Raw genomic sequence first — 13,523 nt, forward strand, 5'->3', positions numbered from 1 at the left:
TAAGAGATCTGTAATTCCTCCTCTGACTCTTTGCAGGCAGGAGGATTGCTAGGCTTTCTGCTACCTAGCTGAAATCCTGAAATTAATGGAGCAGTACCCTTTACTTTAAGCAAAGGCAGCATTTCACCCAGCTGTGCAGCAGCAGTTCAGGAGCTAGACTAAATGCTGTTATCTGTAATACAAAAATCTGCTCTCCAGTGGTTGGCTCTCGATCTGACTCTCTTGTGTCTCTGCACCTGCTGTTATTTGTCATCATGACTTGCACTGTGTTGTGCTTCTGTCTTCACTGACAAGCAATAACTTACCAAGGTACAAAGGCTGCAGAACTAGCATTGGCCACAGCTGGAGAGTGGTTCTAATTTCGATGGAAAACTATGGAGTTGGCTTTTTGCAACAGGGGAAACTCTTTCTGAATTCTCTAAGGATCTGCTTTACTCTAGTTTGTCCTGACGTATAGGTCTGGTTGCACTGCTCTGTTGCTTCAAGCTAACCTCCCTGATTTGATAAAGTTGTGTCAGCTTCATGCTGGTGTGGTGGGAGTGAATTAGGCCCACTGTTATTGTGCAGCATTTCAAAGTTGTATGCCTAATAGGACCGCACAGATCTGCAACTACTTGTTGCTCACACTATGCCCAAGTTCACACTGTTTCTGGGAGTATGGCACTGGAAAGGATGGAGAACAGGAGAGTTTGTAGTAAGAAATTTCATGTTGTCTTTCATATGAGCAGGCTCAGATCTCTTAACAGAGCAAAAAGATTGTAGCAACTAGGGTAATGTGGTGTTTTGTCTTGTATGTTCTGCTGCATCCACCACTCCTCTAAACTGTAAGTCAACTGCCTGTTCTACATGAACTCTTCCACATTCTGACAGTCATCTCCTGTCCTGTCACTTCCATCATAAATTACTTGTTATGTGTGCTTACCTCTAATCAATGATAAATGTAGGCCTGTTTACTTAGCTTCAGAGCACATGTTTGAGCAACAGTAGGGTTTCTGTGTTTCGTGTGTGTGGCAACTTTGTTCTGGTAGTTGCAGAATAAAATCCATAGACTGTAGGTATGTGGGTGATGGTGTTCTATTTTGATTGCAGCTGTTATCTGGGCCTTTTCAATTGCCCTTTGATTTAGTGGTGAAGAAAGTTGCTGCAGGAGGAATGTTATTTCTGAGAGAATTTTGTGGTAGAGCCTGTTCAGTGTTTCTGCCTTCTGTTTTTTTAATATCGGTGGGAATCTTTTGTAGAGAGGATTGCAAGAAGCTCTTCTATGTGGAACTACAATGCGTACTGAATAAAAACAGATACTTGTATTCCCTGAAAATCAATATATCAGCTTAGTAATTCAGAAAGGAGTGTGTTGTACTGCCCAATAATGGGGACCCATTTATGGAGAGAGAGGAGGAGGGCAGAGTTTACTTCTGTCCCCGTTTATTTAAAGTGGATGCAGTATCTCTGCCACTAGGCTCAAACCATAGTCTCTAAAACCCAAATGTTTTGCTTACAAATACAGTCTTGGGTTCTGATATTAGCAAGTCCACTCAGGTTACTTCACTTGAGCTTGTAAATACACAAATAGAAACTTTGCATGTAGGCTTACTGTGTTGTAATGAATTCATTTTTAATAGGATAATGTAATTTTTGAGAGACTTTCAAAAGATTCCCAGTATATGGAGCAAACACTGTGCCATCTTGAATACTTCGCAACAGAAGGTAAGAGGAAACAGCATGTCATGAGAATTCAGTTTATCAAATTACTTGCAGCAGGTTTTGCATTGTCTAAGCTCTGCGGTGCCAAATAAGATGGTGATGAAGATAAATTAAGAAGTGGTGTGTAATTGGCAAATTAACAGCTCTAGGATAACTTAAAGCCAAAGGAAGTTTGTGCCCTACTTCTGTGTGATTTCAGTAGGGAAGTGGAATTTGGAAAGAAAAGATGGGGTTCTGTGTGGCTGTGATGAAGGGAAGGCATGTGAATTGTATTGCCCAGAATACCTCAATAACATTGGAGTTAGTGGTGTGATTACCGGAGTAAAAGTCAGATGGCAGAGTCCCTGGCTTTGTGAAGCAAAGTGATGATCTGAACATGCTGGGAAGCCTGGAAGACCAAGCCTTCAAAAATGATCTGAAATGGTCTCTAAGGCCTTTATGACTGATCTAACATGTCTGTTCACAGGGGAGTACTTGGCGTTGTTCCCTCTTCTGCAGTACCATGAGATATTTGCATTATAGTAAAACCACGAACCAGTGGTTTTCTTCCTAAATCTGAAAACATTATTCAGCTTTCAAAAAAAAAAAAAAATTTTTTTTGCAGACTCCCACATTCCCAGTAATGAAACTCTTGTATTTTATGGCACACACTTTGCTTGACTCATGCCAGAAAAAAAAAAACCATTACTTCTGTATGTTAAATTTTGTCAGTGGTGTAATAAAATGGTTTTCATACTTCATGGGCCCTATTCTCCACTCTGTGCATGTGTAACTCCCATTATTAATGTGAGTTATGTGCATACACTGAAGGAGGAAAAACAGTCTTTCTAAAAGGAAGTGTGGGCTGTGTGTGATGTTTGAGTAAGTAATATCTCCAATCACAATAAGTAGCTAATTCTTGAATTTGATCTTTTTAAAAATACATGGAAGTCAAGCTTGCTTTAATACTTGAACTATAAAGATGATACTTCTGTTGCTCCAGTACAGCTAGATTGCAATACTGAAAATGAGGGAGAAGTTTGTGCCTGTTACATTCTCTGATTTGCACCAACATTAGTAACCTAAATGAGCCAGACTTCTGTTTTACGTTTGAGAACCCAAATGCTTTAAAAATGTACAGGGAGATTTTCTGGAACCCTGAGTTTAAGAGTGTACATTAAAAGCTCCTGTTGTTCCAGTGAGAGGGTTAGAATTGAGTGTACACTAGGGCATTAATGATTTGCTGATACTCAGCGTGATTTTACTGTGTGTAATGGCGCTCTTCTGTTTTGTAGGTCTGAGGACTTTGTGCATTGCTTATGCAGACCTGTCAGAAAACTCTTACAGAGAGTGGTTGAATGTCTACAATGAAACCAGTACAGTTCTGAAAGACAGAACTCAGAAGCTGGAGGAATGCTATGAGATCATTGAGAAGGTATTTTTGAGAATCAGATATAAATTCCCTTACATGTCTCCTCCCCCCCCCCCCCCCCCCATGGAATTTAGGCTTTATACAGTTGTCCTGGTTCCGGCAAGGATGGGGTTAATTTCCAAGGAGCCGGCAGGGGAGGCACGTATTCCATACCACGTGACCCATGCCCGCTATAAAAGGAGCTAGCCGGGGCGGGGGAGTCAGTCGCCACTCGGGGGCGGGTCGCGGCGGTGCGGGTCCGGTCGGTGCGCTTCGCGGCGGTACTGTAATCGCGTTCTTGTATTCCTTTACCGGTGTTATTGTTTTTCTTTCTTTCTTTTTTCCCTTTGTCTGTTCTGCTAAATTATAATATTTCAACCCACGAGTTTTGCCCTTTTTTTGCTGATTTTTCCCACGGCTGTGGGAGTCGTGCGAGCGGCTGCGTGGTTCTCTGTTGCTGGCTGAGGCCAAACCACGACAGTCCTTTTTGGCGCCCAACGTGGGGCTCGAAGGGTTGTAATAACAGATCTGACCAGAGCTTGTTAAAACGGATTTCTTATATGTATTTCTCCTATTAGTTAAATAGTAGCCGGTTACAATGTTGCTTCGTTTGTTTACATGGCTGTGTTATGTAAATTCTTATATGCTGTATGTACTCCCTGTGATGCTGTTTGTTATCTCAGGGAGAGGGATCAGGACTATAATTTTGCTGTCCTGTGCAATATCAGCTTATGATATGGTAACATCACTATTCAAGTGGCTTTGTTGGGGTTTCTATGTAGTATTGCTGTCCTGTCCATACCTTGGTTACAGTCTCTCAGAAGTTATCAATAATCACACCCAATCTATGGGAGAAACAGGGGGAGATACTTTCCCCAGCTCTTTTGCCTCCTTTTTCTCCTTTGGGCCAGGTGTAACACCTCTTGAGAATTTTGAATATCCTTGGGATGCTCAAACCAGCGTGTTCCTATTGCTATGTCTCCTGAATGTTTTTCAAGTCTTTTTTAGGGTAAAAAAGCTGTTTAAGACTACCACTCAGAAATCTGTCCCAAGGCCAGATAGTCAGGGGTGGCATGGGATGTGGGAGAACATGGGCAGATATCTAGAGAACTTCTCACCTCCAATGGTTTGGGACTTCACCCTTGAACAACTACAGGACCCTGATAAAGTAATAGAATATTTCAAAGGAAAATGCTGTGGCTATTCCAGAGAGGCACAACTTATGGCACTGTGTTGGGCCCTGGCCAGTATCTACCAAACACTGCTCAGTACTATGCAGGACCTTCAGGGGAAAGAGGGGAAAGCCAGACCAGCAGACAAGGAGGCTACTCCAACCCCGGTGGCAGACAAGGAGCCTACTCCAACTCCAGTGATAGGCACTATGCCTACTCAAACCCTGGTGACAGGCAATGCAGCCACTCAAACCCCAGTGGCAGGCACTGCAGCTGAATTGGACAACCAACCTGTGCCAGTATCAGTTGCTCCTATACAGAAGAAGAAATACACCAAGAAATCAGTTCGCATAGTAAAGGATGATGATGAACCAGGGCCATCAAAGGAACAGGAGGAAGAGACAGAACCAGAGGTAATAACCCGATCCCTATCCCTGAGTGAGCTGCGAGATATGCGAAAAGATTTCAGTCGACTTCCTGGTGAGCACATTGTCACCTGGCTGCTCCGATGCTGGGATAACGGGGCCAGTAGCTTGGAATTAGAGGGCAGGGAAGCTAAGCAGCTGGGATCCTTGTCTAGGGAGGCAGGCATTGACAAGGCAATTGGGAAAAAGACACAAGCCCTCAGCCTCTGGAGACGACTCCTGGCAGGTGTAAGGGAAAGGTATCCTTTCAGTGAAGATGTTGTATGTCGTCCAAGCAAGTGGACCACCATGGAAAAAGGTATCCAGTACCTAAGGGAATTAGCCGTACGAGAGATGATTTACTTTGACCCAGATAATGCGCAGTTACCCACAGATCCTGATGAAGTCCAGTGCACAAGGCCCATATGGCGGAAGTTTGTACGGAGCGCACCATCATCATATGCCAACTCCTTGGCAGTGATGGAATGGAGAGGTGAAGAGGGACCAACGGTGGATGAGGTGGCTGGACGACTCCGTCAATATGAAGAAAGCCTATCTTCCCCCCTCGTTTCAGCTGTGGAGAAACTGTCCCAGAAGGTCCAGCAACTTGAAGAGAGTATGTCCTACACCCCACCTGTACAGGCCAGCATCTCAGCTATTAGGAGCAGGCGTTTCCCTACTCAAGAGGAAGAGTACAGGGGGTACACACAACGAGGCACCCTGTGGTTTTACCTGCGTGACCACGGAGAGGACATGAGGAGGTGGGATGGACAACCTACCTCAGCACTACGGACACGGGTACGTGAGCTGCAAGGAAGAACAAACACAAAAGGGGATCCCTCCAGAAAAAGTGCAGCTCCTGTTTCCAGCAGACAGTTCCCCAGACAGAATGGAAGGCCTGATCTAACCTCCGATCCTCTTGAAGGGACTTCCAAATCATTTTTGCAACAGGTGAGTAATGTATACTATGATCAGGATTAGAGGGGCCCTGCCTCCAGCCAGGTGGGGGAAAGGGACAACCGGGTTTATTGGACTGTGTGGATTCGATGGCCTGGCACATCTGAGCCACAGGAGTATAAGGCTCTGGTGGACACTGGTGCACAATGCACCTTAATACCATCAAATTACAGAGGAGCAGAACCCATTTGTATTTCTGGAGTAACAGGGGGATCACAAGAGTTGACTGTACTGGAAGCTGAAGTAAGCCTAACTGGAAATGAGTGGCAAAAGCATCCCATTGTGACTGGCCCAGAGGCTCCATGCATCCTTGGCATAGACTATCTCAGGAGAGGATACTTTAAGGACCCAAAAGGATACCGGTGGGCTTTTGGCATAGCTGCCTTGGAGACGGAAGAAATTGAACAGTTATCCACCTTGCCTGGTCTCTCAGAGGACCCCTCTGTGGTAGGGTTGTTGAGGGTCAAAGAACAACAGGTGCCGATTGCTACCACAACGGTGCATCGACGGCAATATCGTACTAACCGAGACTCTGTGATTCCCATCCATAAGTTGATTCGTCAACTAGAGACTCAAGGAGTGATTAGCAAGACTCGCTCACCCTTTAATAGTCCCATATGGCCAGTGCGAAAATCTAATGGAGAGTGGAGGCTAACAGTGGATTATCGTGGCCTGAATGAAGTCACACCACCGCTGAGCGCTGCTGTGCCAGACATGCTAGAGCTTCAATACGAACTGGAGTCGAAGGCAGCCAAGTGGTATGCAACGATTGATATCGCCAATGCATTCTTCTCAATCCCTTTGGCGGCAGAGTGCAGGCCACAGTTTGCTTTCACTTGGAAGGGCATCCAGTACACCTGGAATCGACTGCCCCAGGGGTGGAAACACAGCCCCACCATTTGTCATGGACTGATCCAGACCACACTGGAACAGGGTGAAGCTCCAGAACATTTGCAGTACATTGATGACATCATTGTATGGGGCGACACAGCAGAAGAAGTTTTTGAGAAAGGGAATAAAATAGTTCAAATCCTTCTGAAAGCTGGCTTTGCCATAAAACGAAGTAAGGTTAAGGGACCTGCACAGGAGATCCAATTTTTAGGAATAAAGTGGCAAGATGGACGCCGTCAGATCCCAATGGATGTGATCAACAAAATAGCAGCTATGTCCCCACCGACTAGTAAAAAGGAAACACAAGCTTTCTTAGGTGTTGTGGGTTTTTGGAGGATGCATATTCCAAATTACAGTCTGATTGTGAGCCCTCTATATCAAGTGACGCGGAAAAAGAATGATTTTAAGTGGGGTCCTGAGCAACGACAAGCTTTCGAACAAATTAAGCAGGAAATAGTTCATGCAGTAGCGCTGGGGCCAGTCAGGGCAGGACAAGACGTTAAAAATGTGCTCTACACTGCAGCCGGGGAGAATGGCCCTACCTGGAGCCTCTGGCAAAAAGCACCAGGGGAGACTCGAGGTCGACCCCTGGGGTTCTGGAGTCGGGGATACAGAGGATCCGAAGCCCGCTATACCCCAACAGAAAAGGAGATATTGGCAGCATACGAGGGGGTTCGAGCTGCTTCGGAGGTGGTTGGCACTGAAGCACAGCTCCTCTTAGCACCTCGACTGCCAGTGCTGGGCTGGATGTTCAAAGAAAGGGTCCCTGCCACACATCATGCAACTGATGCTACGTGGAGTAAGTGGATTGCACTGATCACCCAGCGAACTCGAATGGGAAACCCCAGTCGTCCAGGCATACTGGAAGTGATCATGGACTGGCCAGAAGGCAAAGATTTCGGAATATCACCAGAGGAAGAGGTGACGCGTGCAGAAGAGGCCCCACCGTATAATGAACTGCCAGAAAATGAGAAGAAACATGCCCTGTTCACTGATGGGTCCTGCCGAATTGTGGGAAAGCATCGAAAGTGGAAGGCTGCTGTGTGGAGTCCGACACGACGAGTTGCAGAAGCCACCGAAGGACAAGGTGAGTCGAGTCAGTTTGCAGAGGTAAAAGCCATCCAGCTGGCTTTGGACATTGCTGAGCGAGAGAAATGGCCGGTACTTTACCTCTATACTGATTCATGGATGGTGGCAAATGCTCTGTGGGGGTGGTTACAGCAGTGGAAGCAGAACAACTGGCAGCGCAGAGGTAAGCCCATCTGGGCTGCTGAACTGTGGCAAGATATAGCTGCCCGGATTGAGAATCTGGTTGTGAAAGTACGTCATGTAGATGCCCACATCCCCAAGAATCGGGCCACTGAGGAACATCAAAACAACCAGCAGGTAGATCAGGCTGCTAAAATTGAAGTGGCTGAGGTGGATCTGGACTGGCAACGTAAGGGTGAACTATTCATAGCTCGGTGGGCCCACGATGCCTCAGGCCATCAAGGAAGAGATGCAACATATAGATGGGCTCGTGACCGAGGGGTGGACTTGACCATGGACACCATTGCACAGGTTATCCACGAATGTGAAACGTGTGCTGCCATTAAGCAAGCCAAGCGGTTAAAGCCTCTTTGGTACGGAGGACGATGGCTAAAATATAAATATGGGGAGGCCTGGCAGATTGATTATATCACACTCCCACAAACTCGCCAAGGCAAGCGCCACGTGCTCACAATGGTGGAAGCAACCACTGGATGGCTGGAAACATACCCTGTGCCCCATGCCACCGCCCGTAACACTATCCTGGGCCTTGAAAAGCAAATCCTATGGCGACATGGCACCCCAGAAAGAATTGAGTCGGACAACGGGACTCACTTCCGAAACAGCCTCATAGACACCTGGGCCAAAGAGCATGGCATTGAGTGGGTATATCATATTCCTTATCACGCACCAGCCTCGGGTAAGATAGAACGATATAATGGACTGCTAAAGACTACCCTGAGAGCCATGGGGGGTGGGACCTTCAAACATTGGGATACTCATTTAGCAAAAGCCACCTGGTTAGTTAACACTAGGGGATCTGCCAATCGAGCTGGCCCTGCCCAATCAAAACTTCCACGTACAGTAGAAGGGGATAAAGTCCCTGTAGTGCATATGAAGAATATGTTAGGAAAGACAGTCTGGGTTAGCCCTGCCTCAGGCAAAGGCAAACCCATCCGTGGGATTGCTTTTGCACAAGGACCCGGGTGCACTTGGTGGGTGATGCGAGAGGATGGGGAGGTCCGATGTGTACCTTATGGGGATTTGATTTTGGGTGAGAATAGCCAGTGAATAATTTTATGATGTAATAAGAACTGATCTTAGTATCTGGCGCCCAGCAATTTTCCTTGAGATCGACATCTTCAACCTGTGGACCGTGGGCATGGACTGTATTGCATTCCCCAGTAACGAGCTTCAAATACAGCACCCACCAGTTCAGCACTACACATCATCTTATGTGCCCTGAGAGACTGTTCTCACTGCTGGAGCCTACCGTCATGGACTACGTGAGCTTAATGGACATTTTTAAGGGATGGCTCATAGACTATGGGAACTGAAAGATCTGGGCATGACATAGATGGTATGGAATAAGGGGTGGATAATGTCCTGGTTCCGGCAAGGATGGGGTTAATTTCCAAGGAGCCGGCAGGGGAGGCACGTATTCCATACCACGTGACCCATGCCCGCTATAAAAGGAGCTAGCCGGGGCGGGGGAGTCAGTCGCCACTCGGGGGCGGGTCGCGGCGGTGCGGGTCCGGTCGGTGCGCTTCGCGGCGGTACTGTAATCGCGTTCTTGTATTCCTTTACCGGTGTTATTGTTTTTCTTTCTTTCTTTTTTCCCTTTGTCTGTTCTGCTAAATTATAATATTTCAACCCACGAGTTTTGCCCTTTTTTTGCTGATTTTTCCCACGGCTGTGGGAGTCGTGCGAGCGGCTGCGTGGTTCTCTGTTGCTGGCTGAGGCCAAACCACGACAACAGTAAAACAAACTGTTAATCTCATTCATGAGAAACTGAAAAGGTACTTTGGCAACCTGTTCAGTCCATGGACTTCTCAAGTTTTAGTTCATAAATCTGAGACACATTTATGTATAAAGGGTTATTGCTACTTGCAAAGGCTTTTCTCACGGTCTTTTTATCTTGCTATCTTGTGTAAGGTAACTTGATAAAGATAATGTAGAAAATCATTGCATTGCACCAAGTTCCCATGGACTAGTATATGAAGAGAAACTTGTTCCTTTTCACATAGCAGTCACAGTTCAAATTTTCTGAAGGCTGTTGTAGATGCTGTAGATATAAATTGCTTACCAGGGCCTGTAGCCACACAGACTGGAAAAAAGGTGGAAAAACTGCTCTCTTCATGCAAATTGCAGAACTCATAATTCTGGAAGGGGAAAGCAGGTATCAGAACGAGTTTGAAACTGTAATCCCACACTGAATGAAATGTTAAAATGTCAACACTAGGGGCCAGTGTTTCTTTGATACTTGTTGGTCCTCCTGCTTTTTGAACTGCTGATCATCACACTCCTCACCTACACCTGTTCATGCTTTTTCCCTCTGTTCCGGTTATTTCACTCTCATTTTGTTCAGTGGTTTATTTTAAGCACTCTCTGAACTTCATTTGCTTTTGTTAATTAATATTGGCAATGCAGCTTCAGTTCTGAAGTGCTCTTGGCTGGTTATTTAAGTTGGGGCAGAGGAGAGGAGGAAGCTGAGGCTAGGAGGGGAGCTAGTTTTCACAGGGTAACTGAAAAACTCCAGGGACTTTAAGCAAATCTCCTTGTGTAGGTCAGTCAGTAGCAGCGTGGTTATCTAATTCTTGATTCTCTAGATCTCCTAGCTCCTTTCAGTTTTCTGCTACCCTGTGCTGTGCTCTCATACTCTTCTTTTTTCATAGAGGTAACAAATGATCATGGGTGATCTATCCATTACTGTGTGTTGATTCTGTCACTTTAAAATGTGTTCTCAATCCCTAGATCATTTTTAGCCATCTACCTTCTACCTTTTTTCACAATGTAATACCCTGAGAAAAGGGCACCCTTTGAGTGAGTTATAGAACTGGAGTTTTGGACTTGGTGCCATATTGGTAGGAAATATCCACTGTATTCCTTTCCTGTTAATGATTGCTTGCTGGTCATACCAAGGAGCCACTTGAAATTTAATTTCTTTTTTTCTTACAGTTGGTATTTCTGAAGTTAAATTCTCTGATCTGTAAGCATTTCTTCATAGATAATAAACTGGCTTGTGGCTGTAACATTATATATTATGCCTTTTAACAAGCCAATTTCTCATCTTAGGGCTCAATTAAGAGTGGGAGAGCTACTTTGAGTCTGGTGAGGTCACTGGATCATAGTACAGGTGCCCATGTAGAGACAGACTTGAACTGACTTCCCACCTATAAACTGTCTGAGAGGGCTTCAGCAGATGCAGTAGTAACTCCCCTGCTTGGATAGCTCAGCCATGCCGATTCCTGTGCTGTCATGTTTAACTCCTTAAGTGAGTTTGAGAGTATAAGAGAGTTTGCAGTTACACACTTGGAGTGTGTGTTAACTTCGCTAAAGCAAATGACTTATGGGGGTTGATTCTACTACCTTTACCAACTGAATATCTTGTAACAAAACTTAAGCTTTGTCAAGACCTGTAGCTAATGCCAGCCTATGCACCTGTATGCATAACAACTTCCCCTTCTGTTCTCTACACATGCATAGATGCATAAAGCAGAAGCTGCTCTAATGCCCTCTTTGTAGAATCAAAGAATGGTTTGGGTTGGAAGGGACCTTTTAAAGATCATCTAGTCCAATGCTCCTGCTATGGGCAGGGACAGGTTGCTCAAAGCTCCATTCAACCTGACCTTGGACACTTCTTGTGATGGGGCCTCCACAACTTCTCTGGGCAACCTGTTCCAGTGTCTCACCACCTTCATTAAAAAAAAAAAAAAAAAACAACAAACAAAAACCCAACAAACAAACCTTCTTCCTTATGTCTGATGTAAACCTACCCTCTTTCAGTTTAAAATTGCTGCCCCTTATCCTGTCACTACAAGCCCTGGTAAAAAGTCTTTCTCATAAGCTCCCTTTATGTATTGAAAGGCTGCAGTAAGATCTCCCTGGAACCTTCTCTTCTCCGGGCCGAACAACCCCAGCTCTCCTAACTTCTTCTGTTCACTTTATCTGTTTTCACTTGTTTTGAATTGTTATAGTCCCTACAAAGAATTGAAGCTGTTATCATTTTTCCTGTGCAATTCTGAAATTGTACAGTATAACTAAACTCAATTTGTATCTAAGGAATCATTAAAATGCCTTTAAAGTTAAAATCTGTGGACTAGATTGTGCCTTTTGATGAGGTTTGTTTCTTAGGTATTTGTCTGCCTGACTTTTTTGTAACTTGGCCAAATCTCTTCAAGCAGTTGCTTTAGAGTTGCATAAGACTATGGCTAACTCTAGTATTAAATTTGTTGTATGAGACATGTTTTTCTGGCAGACATTTGTATGCAGACTAGAGATACTTGGGTTGATTAACGTTCATACCATTTGTATTACATAAATGTAGTGATTATATCCATAAATAGTTGCAATAATTTTTGCTTTCAGTGATTGTATCCAGTCTGTATGTACATTTTATGGGAGGGAAATTAGTTTAAATGATGTGATGCCAGGTGACTTTTGTTTTGTGAGCTTAGGAAATATATAAACTGTGACCATTCATCATGTTGCTATGGTGATTAGTGAATGCTCTAGTATACATGTTCATCCACAGACTAGCTTTGGAGTTGTATAACTTCAATTAATTGCTGTTGAAACGTTGCCATCTTTCTGATAAGAAACATTCGGTTCCATTCTGTACCTCTTGAAATGTGAATTGTAGACAGAGGAAGTAGAATAGGCACCCTGAAAACTTACTGTAGTGTATATTGCTTGTCAAAATGCTGTATAAGCAATGAGGCACAACATGCTGTCTTTAATTCCTTTTTGAGTGTGTTCCAAACAGAGGTTTATCATAAGAAAACAATCCTTCAAATTCTCTTTTCCAGGATTTATTGCTTCTTGGAGCTACAGCCATTGAAGACCGCCTGCAAGCAGGTGTTCCAGAAACAATAGCCACACTAATGAAGGCAGAAATTAAGATCTGGATTCTGACAGGGGACAAACAGGAAACGGCTCTCAATATAGGTATCTATCTTTCTGGTTACTCTGAATTTGTCTGGTATGTGGCAGGTTACATACTAGATCCGCTGTGCGGGGTTTTAAACAAAAACAGGCCTGCTTTTTATAGAATGGTTCCTTGGTAGCAGACAGGCATGTGGTAGCCTTCACTTTGGAGAAGGGGGTGTTTGGGCTAAAGTCTTTGCTCTGAGTGTCAGGCTCAAGGGACACTTCTGCTCTTGGTTAAGTGCAATTCTTGTATGGAGTGAAGAGGGAACTCCGTTCTGATGGAAACTGGAGAGCTCAACCAGACTGCAATGTTTCAGTTATACTATGCATTATATCAAACTGTTTTACAGCTTTTTTTCTGATCTTACTGACTGCCTTTGCTACAGTTTGGGGTATGATGGGAAATATGGTAATACAAAGCGTATAGCTTACAACTTCTTGCATATCTTGTCTGTGAGAGCAGGTGGATGCTTGAATAACTGCTCCTGCTGTCACCTTATGACACATCTGTTAGTCAAGTATGTTGTGATTGTTAGTGGAAGTGTGTTGCTGCTATTGAGTGTATGAATAGAGTTTGGTTGGTTTGAATAGTTGTATTGAATATAACCCATAGATATGAGTTGTTTTACCAAAGCACAATATGGATGTCCTTGTCTCAAACTTGTTGATGCATCTTAACTTACGAACTGCGCTCTTTGTAATGCAAAAAGAAATCTTGCAATGATGTGAACAAAAAGTACAAATTAAAGTATTAGACAGGTGTGCTTGGGTACTGACAGAATAGAATAGTAACTTACTTAAACATAGGTGTTTACATGGTTTTGAGGCATA

Source organism: Vanellus vanellus, assembly GCF_965231255.1.
Source record: "Vanellus vanellus genome assembly, chromosome: 1".
Classification (NCBI taxonomy): Eukaryota; Metazoa; Chordata; class Aves; order Charadriiformes; family Charadriidae; genus Vanellus; species Vanellus vanellus.